This window comes from Chenopodium album, chromosome 19, assembly GCF_948465745.1.
Source record: "Chenopodium album chromosome 19, dcCheAlbu1.1, whole genome shotgun sequence".
NCBI classification, from domain to species: Eukaryota; Viridiplantae; Streptophyta; class Magnoliopsida; order Caryophyllales; family Amaranthaceae; genus Chenopodium; species Chenopodium album.
The window spans coordinates 36,219,204-36,228,976 of NC_137852.1; positions in this window are offsets into that span (position 1 = coordinate 36,219,204).

The window sequence follows — 9,773 nt, forward strand, 5'->3', positions numbered from 1 at the left end:
TCAAAAAAAATTTCAATCCCAAGAACTTACATTTTCATTCTAATCTTTCTGATTATAATTAGTTTTGAAGTTTCTTTTTATCCTTATTGAAATTAAAAATGCTCTATACTTCCTTGCTTTGCTATCTCTTTTCAACATTGTTGTCGCCTTTATCATAATTGGGGTAATTTTGCTTTATTGTAATTTTTTTTGGGTTTTGATTGATTTGAATTTCTACATTCGTAATTTTGAATTGGGGATGGGTGGTCACTGGTCACAGCGGGATTAAAGGGTAAAGGGAGAGGGGTCGGCCGGTGGTGGAGCAACAGCTCGGACGAGGAAGGGGGTCTGCTGCCATGGGAGAGGGAAAGGGAGGGAGTGGCTTGCTGGTGGTGGTGGAGGTTTTTATTTGTTTTAATTTATAAATTAATTTAATTATTAAATAGTTAAGTGAGAGTTATAGGGTAATTAGAAGAAATTAGAGATTAATTAAGTGAATTAGAGGTTTTGGTTGTCTTCAACAAAAAGAAATTACAATCAGGTTTTCAATTGCTAAAAAAAATTTATAAGGTTTTTCCTAACAAATAAGTTGTTTTAAAAGGTTTTTTCTAACAAATTTTCCTAAAATAAAAGAAATCTGATTCCTTCTCGATTTTTGGCTGCTTCTTAAGAATGGGATTTTATCCCCTGTTTAACACATCACCCCAAATTATCATCATCATGGTTCAATTAACGGCCGAGAGTTAAGTTCCTTGCCACGCACCTCCTTCAAACCCAAATACGGGCGGCCGCGATGAATACGAGCGCGGCCGCGATGAATGTGGTCCGAATTGGGCTTACTTGCGTGAGGTGCGATCGGAGATGCATAAGAAGCTGAATAGTTGTGGTTGGTGTTGAATAGCTGGAGCAGGGGCTGTGCGCTGCGAGAGTGGCTGCAGCAGCGGTGTTGCGAGATAATATGGCAGTTAATTGGAGTAATTGTTGTCTATTGCGGGGTCTGGTTTGGTGGTTATTGCGGAAGCAGGGGAGCTGGTGCGTGCAGTGAGTGGTGGTCGGTGTGTTAGTTGTTGCTGCTGTTTTGTTGTTGTAGTTGTTGGTGAATTGGGAAAATAAAGGAGTTGCGAGAGTGGTGAAGTGTGTGTTAATGAATAGGGGAAATTGCTTGAGGTGAGGATGAGAGGTTGATGGGCACGAGCATCGTCCTCACAGCATGCTCGTGATGAACACTAAAGTGTGCAGTCCCAAAACACTGCCACGGTGGGTTCAACACCACCCGACTTAAGAGCGCGATTTTGCAAGCGTAAGGGGTTGAACTTGGAACATCCACCTACAAAACACACATGAAACCGAGGAGAAATGAAGTAAAATAAAACTAAAACTTACAATTAAAATTAAAAGAAATAAAATGAAAATGAAAATAATAAAAGAAAGAAAATATTATAAAATGAAAAGAAAATAAAGGAAAGAAAATAAAATAAAAATGAAATAAAATAAACTAAATTAAAATAAAATAAAACTAAATCTATAAAATCTAAAATAAAGGAAAAACAACTAAAATAACGAAAATAGAACAAATAAAGGGGAAAATAATAGAAAAACCATCAAAATGCACAAAAGCTACAAAATAAAAGAGGAAAGGTAAAACCAAGAGGAAAAGTATAAAACTAAGCATTTATTAAGCATGAAAGCCATGAAAAGAAGGTAAAAACGACCTAAATGCTCCTCTAATGGGTGTCATTTATGACACCCATCAAATGCCCCTAAGCTTATCTTTTGCTTATTCTCGAGCAAAACATAACCAAGGGATGGAAAATGATGAGCTTATTCAAACAAACAAAGGAAGAGACGAGATGAGGATATACACTAACTCACTTTCATAGGAATCACGGTCAATTTTAGCAACTAAAGACAAGCCATTTAAACCCCTAGATCGCTCTAGAGGACGAGTGATGCTCTCGTAAGGGTTTCCTAAGAGTTTAACCCATAACTCTCATAATAATACAAACAAGGCAAAGCATGAAGAACAATTCAAAAGGAAAGCAAAACGAAATAATGTTCACGAAAGGACTTTTCCAAATGTACAAGCACAAGTGAATGCAAATCTTTCTAAACACGTAAGGGAGTGCACGTTCCAAGATACCCGAGGTTGATTAATACATAAATATGCTAATCATAGGAACTAGATTTCACAATTCACTTTCATGCCAACTGATCTTACCGTGTTCTCCCTACTAGTCTCTTATCTTCTCCTAGTGAGCATCTCAAAAGTTCCTCGAAGGAACCGAAAAAAGAGATAATTTTGGGCTACTCGACGTCTTGACCATGCATCCCCTCTCCTTAGGCTATAACTCATATTTCCCTCCACCAAAAAATGACTCAGCCTCTATGTCAAAAGGGCTTTTCCAAAGGTTGTAATGTAAGGGCAAAAGGGTGAAGGTAGGCTAAAATTTAAAATTTGGTGGTTTTCCTAATAGTGAAGTAAAAAACGGGACCTTTCTTAAAATCACAATCAAGTAGTCACCAAACAAAAACAAACTAACACCCCCAAGTTTATTCAAAGCTATACTCACAAAAATATACACAAAAAGCGTGAGAACGATTCCCCCAAGCTTAAATGGAGAATTGTCCTCAATGCTCAAAAAGGGAGAAGGACACTTACATCAAAATATTTTTGCATTTTTCCTTTTTCACTTTTTTCATTTTTCTTTATTAGTGCTTTGTCCTCGCCTCTTTTAACTTTGGACGGCTTTTTTAACTTTGCACTTGTTATGTCCTTGTCTTTTTTAACTTTGGACAGCTTTTTCATTTATTCATTTGCCATTATTCATTCAAAAATCACAACACAAACTTGCTTTCAGATAACCAAATGTCCAAACTCCTCCACCACAAACTCCAACAATAATGATCCATTGCTCACAAAAACCAAGAATGGAAACAAAATGAAACAAAAGGCTCAGAATCTAAAGATGTGGCTTGAAAAGAAAGGAAAAGGCTAAAATGGTTAGCAAGTAGGCAAATGTAAACTAGAAAAGACAAAAATAAAGAAAACAATCCTAGAAAAAGAAAAATTACCACCCCAAAAAGATGCCTTTGTCCTCCCTAAATGGTTCGGTCTCGGTCTTAAGAACTATGAGTCAAGATTCTAAATTAGGACCGCAATAGTCAAGGATCCATGCCGCTCATGCAAATAAATGTAGAAGGCTTGAAAAATAATGAATTTCACATGGATGTAGCAAAAACTCACTATTGGTGTCAAATTGACTATAGGAAGCAACTACCAAACATGCCACAAACAAGTAGAATTTGATTTCATGATCCCACTAGTTCTAACCAACTACCTTAGCATGCTTTATCCTAGAATCAACCAAGCATACTCTCAAACCGTGCACACCATTACCATTTAAGAAGAATAACATTCAATTATACAAGTCCAACTGTTATTATGTCCAAAGTAAGAATAAAACAAAACACAATGCAAATTTGCCTTGATAGAAACCAAAATCTATTTGGAGTTTTACAAAATATAAGAACATGGAAAAGCATATACAAAGGTGCATGGCATATATGAATCAACATCCCACCAAACATGATAGAATACCCTCCCCCGGACTTGAATGAGACAATACACCCAAATCATAAAGCATAGAAACCATGGGAGGGGAAAACAAGGAGATCAATCCAACAAACCAACATATGTCCAACATGGCATCAACCATTAGAGAAAGAGCAAGGAAGGATATTACCGAATTAAGGTGGGTGTAAATACCCGTAAATGACCCATTTAAACCTTTCAAAGCTAACAACCTCTAATATTGAATCTTGCCTTCCATATGCTAGCAATTGTAGTGCCAATCTTCCTTGATTCTTGATCCAAACCAATGCACCAAAGTATATCAAGTCATGTACCTAGCAAAAGGCACACAAACATTTCCATGAGAGAAAATCTATTCTAAAAAGAAAAGAAAAAGAAAGCAATAAAACACGGGTTACTTCCCGAGAAAGGCTTGCTTAAGGTCCAAGCTTGACCACTCTAGTAAACAGTATTGCAACAAACGCAAGAGCTTATCAAATGCACTACTACACATTTCATATGATAACAAGTTGGCACATGACAAATAGAGAATGTGCAACAAGATCATTGCACACAAGTGAGAAGGGAGGTGCCAAAAGAAAGAAGAAGAAGGATCAAAAGGAAGAACAAGAAGATAAGAAGAAGAAGAAGGGGGAATAAAAGAATGGAAAGAAAAATAAAAATGCAAATCCTCCTCACTAAAATATTTTTGGTGGCAACTTCACCCTTTTCCTCAACAATAGACGAATAAGGGACATTAAGATCATCATAGACAAGGGGGTCCCTAATAGGCTCTTTGAGATAGGAAGGGAGAAAAATAGGGAAAGAAGGGATGTGGTCAAACCCTTGAGAAAAAGGGATATGAGAAATAGGCAAAGGGGTAGCTACTCCCTCAACACAAGGTCTCACATCGCCAATGAGGGCATGAAAATCAATCATAGAGTCCTCAAATAAAGATCTCTCACAATCTACATCTCCCTCAAGCTCAAAAACTCCAAGGGAATCAACCTCATCCTTCTTTGCACCACAATAAACCACCTTTCCTTCAACTATCTCAAAACCTAAGTCCTCAAAATCGTGCGTGAGTGGAGGTAGAGTCATCGTAAACTCATCTAAATCACAAAAAGCTTTCTCAATGAACTCATCCAAAAATCTATAAATCTTCATATGACTCTCACAAAACAAATGGGACATTACCTCAAAAGAGTCTTTGTATTCATAGATTGAAGGGTCACAAACATACACTTGAGGCTCATCAAGATGGGAAAGAGGGTTGGAATTTTCAAATTCAACTCTCTCTTCATTCTCAACTCCTTCACCATCACTCATATGCTCACCAATGGGATCCTCACACTCTCTTGGTTGCTCAAAATCATCATTATCATCCTCAACAGTCACATTGGATTTGTACTTTTCACACACAAGTATCAAAGATGAAAATTGGCATTCTAGGTCTTCACTTCTCCTTCTTCTCTCCTCAGTTGCTCCTCACTCTTTTTCATCACCTCCAATTGACTTCTCATAGAATTAAGAATCGACTCCTTATTAGGCCCAAGATCATTGCTAAGCTCAATATGCCTAATTTGAGTTTCTAAAGTAGCAATAAGAGATTCAAAAGGTGTAGAAAGTTGAGGCTCAACAAGCAAAGAAGAAGTAAGATTGGAAAAATCAACATTGAAATCATGAGCATATACATCACATGGGGAGTGGGGGAACAATTAAACATATGAGATTTGTCAACTTGAGCATGCAACTCATTATCATGATCAAAAGAGGAAATAGAATCGAAAGCATTTGTTCTAGGTTCACTAATGGGATCATGTGATACATCATGGGAAATCATGCTAGTATTAGAAGAATTAACACATTGCAAATCAAAATTGAAGTACGATTACCCCTAATATAAAAATCACTAGAAAACCAAACATAGAAATTCCAAGCATCATCAATTGACAATGCTCTAAATCTTCCATTATGCATGCATTCAACTTCATTCCTAGTTTGTTCATTCAAACCAAAATAACAAATATCACAAGCCTCCCAAAGACTACAACAATGATAGTCAAGAAATCCCGCTAGTCTATATAAATATTCACAAAAAGGCTCATTGTTATATTGAAGAAAAGATAGACATGGCATTTTTTACAAAGCAAACAAAAAAAAAGAAAAATATATACAAATACCTAGACTCAAGCAATCAAAAAAACTCAAACATAGACACCGTTCCCCGGAAACGGCGCCATTTTGACAAGGGGAAAACTACGTCGTTGGACTAATCCTCCCTAAGCCAAACAAAATTTATATCTCTTAACTAACCTAAATACAAGTATAGAGGTAAGTCAAGGGTCAAACCACTAGGAACAATAAGTGCTCTCAATTAGTGCCTAAGCTAGGTCAAAGTCTATGGATATAAGGTGACACTAACAACTACTAAAACGAAGACACCAAACAAATAAAGTAATAGGGAATGGGATCAACAAGTAATCAACAATTGTACCAACTCAGAAATACATTCAAATCAATAGTTATGAAGGCTAATGGCAAGCTCAATCAAAAGAGTCAACAGGCTATTCTCTTAGAGGTCAAACTAGCGCCAACTACGAGAGACTCTAGCTAGGAACTTCACAAACCAACTCAATCGACAAATGCAAGCCACAAATCAATTGTCCGTATCAATGTGCACTTACAATGCAATCTAGTGTGAGTAACTAGGTTGATCACTCCTAAATTAAACACACACATGCAAACATTCATTAATCACTTTAATCTCAACAATCAATCAACACATTTCCCAAATTAAGCACAATCAATCAATCATACAAGTTTCACCCTATCCCTAGGCAAACAACTACTCAAACATCATCATCTGTCAACAAACAACTAAAGAAATCAAGAATCATAAAAATATGAAGAACAATTACACTAATCAAAAACCAAATATCAAAATCAAACCAAACAAAAATGAATATTTAACAAAGCAATAAAATGAGATAGAGTTAGAAATCCTCATTAATTGATTTGATGATCTTCAATACAATTGTCACCTTGAATCTTCAATCACTCAAATCACCATTGAAATTCCTCACTTTCTCTCTCTAAAATCTACTCCTAAACTAACCCTAAAACTAGAGAGAGAAGCTCTCAACTTAGCTAAGAAAATATGATCTAATTCTAATCTAATTCTAATTGTAATTCTACTTGTTTCTCTCCCTAACCCCAAAAAATGAATATTTATTGATTTGGGTAAAAATACCCTAGGCCAGTTGGCCCAATCAGAATCCGCCACGTGTCATTGGAAGGGGCGCCACCTTGGACCTCCCAGGGAACGACACGTGGCAGATGGATAAAAGGACCTGGGATTGGCGGCTTTCAGGCCCAAATCCCGAGGTCTGCAAAAGCTGCGTGAATATTCCCTAGGGCACAAAACCCTAGGGAGTGCACGTTTTTCGAGAAGCCTATAAATAGGAGATGACCTCCTCATTTATGGCTACGTGATACGTACACAAAGAACCTTTTACACTCCTTACGAGGAATATTCAGTGATTACTAATCATTGTCAGAACTGTCACTCTCAAGAGAACAGTACACCCGAGCTCGGAATCCGAGCAGATAACCTTTCCATTCCGCACCTTATTCTTCGGACTTAGACTGACTTAAGCTTCGGAGGCGGACCACCGGCCATTCGGTGCTCCGTTGTTTTGCAGGTACAGGCATCCAAGCGAGCATCCAGTCTTAGTGTTGTAACTCTCCCAAGGGACTCAAAAAACCCCGAAACATTTGGCGCCGTCTGTGGGGAGAGTACCTCTAAGATGGCCTCTTTGGAAACTGTACCAATTTCTGTAACCAATCGGCCTCCGGAAACCAATCGGGCACCGGAGACCAGACAGCCACCAGAGACCAATCGGTCCCTGGAAGAAGTATTGGTCCAGTTGGACCATGACTCAGGTGACGACGGTGACGTTGAAACCTATACTGCCAGAGATGGGTCCCTCATCTCCAGGCGCATCCGCAGCAAGGAAAAGCGGGAGCGCCCTCATTCTCAGAATGCTCCGAGCAAACCAGCCGGACATTCAAAGAAGCCGTCTGATCCTACCCAGGCGGAAGGGTCAGACCCAGTAACTAGAGACGAGCTCATGAAGCTTGTGAGCACTCTCCGTGGTGAGATCAAACAACTCACCAACAAGAAGTCGGCTACTCCTGCCAAGGAGCAGTCGGCCAAGAAGTCAGCCCAGACGGGCAAGCACAAATCGGTCAGGGACCGTCAGCTGACTCCTCATCCCAAGGAAACGGCTCGGCCTCATTTTGACCTCTCAAGACTCTGTTTCCCAGAAACGGTTACAAGAAAGGCCATTTGGCATGTTCAGCCGGATGGTAACAAGAAAACATTCTCTGATGCTCGACATTACATCGAGCAGAAGAGGAATGAGCTTTCAGAGTCGGCCTCAACGTCGACTTATCACGACAGCTTCCAGCATACCTCGTTGAGGTATTCATAATCTGTGCATGAGACTCCAATAAGCAGCCCCCGGGTTCAAGCTGGACCTCATGTAATTCAGCCGACTCCGTACATGGCTCAGCCATTGTACCAAGCGCCTGTTCAACCTTACATCCAGCCTGCCTTCTTTGGAGGACAGGCGGCATGCGGTTATCAGCCCATGGATTGGCAGCTTAGGCTGCAGCACCTTGGAGATCAACCCTCTGCTTTCTCTAAGGAAATAACCGACGCCGAACAGCCGGCCAAGGTTAAAAATGTGTTGGTTGGAACCTATGATGGGACCACCAACCCTGAAGACCACCTGTTAGCATACACCCACCTCATGTATTTACAAGGGTTGGATGATGCCGCATGGTGTCGCTGCTTTCCAGCCACCCTGAAGGGCATAGCCCAGCATTGGTTCGGCAATTTGCCGGCTGGTTGCATCAATAGCTTCAAGACGCTCGTGTTCTTGTTTGCTTCCAACTTCTCTATGAACATCCCTGCCAAGAAGACAAGCCTTGATCTTGGCAATGTGCAGCAGGGAGATAGAGAAGGCTTGCGTTCCTATGTCAGGCGGTTCAATCTGGTGCGAATCCAGATCCATGGGCTGTCTGATGAGGTCGCCTTCACAGACTTTTTCAAGGGTCTGAAGGACGGTTCTACTTTCAAGTATGAACTCGTCCGAAAACAAATCTTCACCCTGCAGGGAGTGCTGCGAGAGGCGGAAGCCTATATACAGGCGACCGAGCTCTGCTCCTCCAACAGGCAGTCAGACTCTAAGATGTCCGACCGACAGAAGGAGAGTCGGCCTGCTCAGCCGGCTCCTAAGCCAGAAGAGAGCAAAAAGAAAAAGCAAGTCTGGGCCGTTGATAACTCTGATTAGCCGGCCCAGAAGAAGAAGAAAGAGTGGAAACCGTACGTCCCAAGGTACGAGTTCCACAAGGACTGCTGCTCCATCTTGATGGAAATAAAGGACCGGCTGACTCTTGAGAAGCCGACTCCAATGAGAGGTTCCGTTGAAAATCGGAACAAAAATAAACATTGCCATTTCCATGTAGACATCGGCCATGACACCAACGACTGTTTCAGCCTCAAACGAGAGCTTGACCGTCTGGCCGACAAAGGACAACTGAAGTCCTATGTGAAGTCCAAAGTGACTTCAAAGGCAAATCAGGGGCAGTCTAAAAAGAAGGCTCCCCAGTCGACTGTTAGTACCGACACCAATGAAGAGCCGGTATATACCATAGCAGGCGGATTCGCCGGGGGTGGCCCAACCATTCGGGGCACCAAGGATCATCTGAAAAAGATGATCCATTCTGTTGAAGAAGGAGAGGCGGCAGGCACATCCGCCTTCCCCGAGGTCATCATCACCAAAAAGGACAGAGGCAAAGTCCGTCGGCCGCATGATGACCCTGTGGTCATTGAATGCAAAGTGGCCAACCAACTGGTTGGTCGAATCTTGATCGACACAGGCAGCTCCTCTGACCTCATCACCCTCAAATGCTTGTCCAATCTTAAGTACAAGCCAGACAACATGATGGAGGTCTCTCACACCCTTGTAGGGTTTGGGGGAGGACTTGTGCACCCAGTCGGACGGATAGATCTGCCCATTCGTCTGGGGCAAAAGGGAAACGGTCGGCATATGACCATCCGTTTCCTCGTGGTTGAAGAGCTTACAGCCTACAACCTCATCTTTGGTCGACCCACCCTGAACGAGTGCAAGGCCGTCATCATTCCTGCCCTCAT